The sequence below is a fragment of the Giraffa tippelskirchi genome, chromosome 1 (genome assembly GCF_054371585.1).
Source record: "Giraffa tippelskirchi isolate mGirTip1 chromosome 1, T2T-mGirTip1v1.2.pri, whole genome shotgun sequence".
NCBI lineage: Eukaryota > Metazoa > Chordata > Mammalia > Artiodactyla > Giraffidae > Giraffa > Giraffa tippelskirchi.
This window is the reverse complement of record NC_137275.1, coordinates 157557542-157559284: the sequence shown is the minus strand read 5'-3', so window position 1 is coordinate 157559284 and position 1743 is coordinate 157557542. Positions and strand designations below refer to the sequence as shown.

At 49.4% G+C, this 1743-nt stretch overlaps 1 pseudogene; it reads right to left on the bottom strand.

Moving 5' to 3' along the window:
• Positions 1-380: 380 nt before the first annotated feature.
• On the bottom strand, positions 381-1166 carry LOC145516291 (testican-3-like; annotated as a pseudogene).
• Between the last annotated feature and the right edge of the window lie 577 nt (positions 1167-1743).

The window sequence follows — 1743 nt, the reverse complement described above, 5'->3', positions numbered from 1 at the left end:
TCACTCTTGCTGTCTCCTGTTTGACCACACCCAATTTACCTTGATTCACGGACCTTACATTCCAGGTTCCTATGCAGTATTGCTCTTTACAGCATTGGACTTTACTTTCACCACCAGACACAACCATAACTTGGAGTCATTTCCGCTTTGGCTCAGCTTCTACATTCCTTCTGGAGCTATTTCTCAGCTCTTCTCCAGTAGCATATTGGACACCTTCCTCCCTGGGTGGCTCATCTCCTGGTATCAATTTTTTTTTTTTTTTTTTTTTTGCCTTTTCATACTGTATCTGGAGTTCTCCAGGCAAGAATATTAGAGTGGTTTGCCATTCCCTTCTCCAGTGGACCACACTTTGTCAAACCCTGCCTAGGAGGACAGGCCCTTCAGTCGCTCCACATAGCTGGATGACATGCCTGATTGTCCCACTGCTGGTCCTCCTTGAGTGTATAAACCTTCACTGGCCATTGAATTTTAGTCAACGTGCTGCCAGGGAGCCAAGGCAAAGTCCCTGCTGGAGTCCCCCCAGAAGGGGAGCCGAGAAAGGCTGGAGGAGATGTTTGATGGCACCCAGGAGCGGAGGGCACACAGGCCTCTCCTCTACATTGGCTGCCCTTGTAAGTGGACTCTCTCTTCATATTCCTGCTTCAGCTCATGGTTGTATCTGAGGGACATGGGCAACGACCTTCACACTTACTGAGATCTGTTTTCCTAAGACACATGCTTGGTATTCTAGCTTGCATTAAGAAGAATAGGTTTGCCCATCTGAACCACAGACGGTTCTGGCAGATAGCCCACAGCACTGCTTGCAGGTGGATGGAGGGGGCCCCTTCCAGGGCTTATGCCCAACTTCCAGATCTTTTATACTGTGCATGAGCCTCCGATTATCAACGCAGACCACGGTCTGAGAACCTTGAACGATGCACACTTCTCGGCGACTACATTTCATCCTTTAGCCTGATAGAAGTCTTTCCTGGACTCCAAGTGCAGAAATAATCATCGTCTCCGAAGCGGTTCCACTGTCTGGCCTCTTGGTTGTACTGGGACACCGTGTTGAGCTATTGTTTGTCGTCCAGAAAATTGCCGCCATCCAGCTGGCCCGCAGCTGCCCCCAGAGTCTGCCCGCACCAAGCAGCCACACCCAGGCACAGCACTGCCGGCGTCCAGAGCATCTTGGGGGTGGAGACACCAGAGCCAACTCACACAGAAGCCCAGAACGCACAGCTCAGCCAGGAGCAGGGATGAGACAGCAGCCGGTGCCAATCCTGTGAGTCATCCAGCCTCACCGGACCCACTGGACAAGCTCCCAGAGCTGCTCCTGGATCCTATGGCCACTGACGCCCGCCGAATCCAAATCTATGTCCCAAGCACTAATGTCGAAGCTGAAGTAGAACGATTCTACAAAGAATCACAAGACCTCCTAGAACTAACACCAAAGAAATATGTCCTTTTCATCACAGGGGACTGGAATGCAAAATTAGGAAGTCAAGAGATACCTGGAGTAACAGATAGGTTTGGCCTTGGAGTACAAAATGAAGCAGATCAAATGCTAACAGAGTTTTGCCAAGAGAACACACTGGTTATAGCAAACATCCTCTTCCAACAACACAAGAAATGACCCTACACATGGACATCACCAGATGGTCAATATCAAAATCAGATTGATTCTATTCTTTGTAGCCAAAGATGGAGAAGCTGTATACAGTCAGCAAAAACAAGACCAGGAGCTGACTGTGGCTCAGACCATGA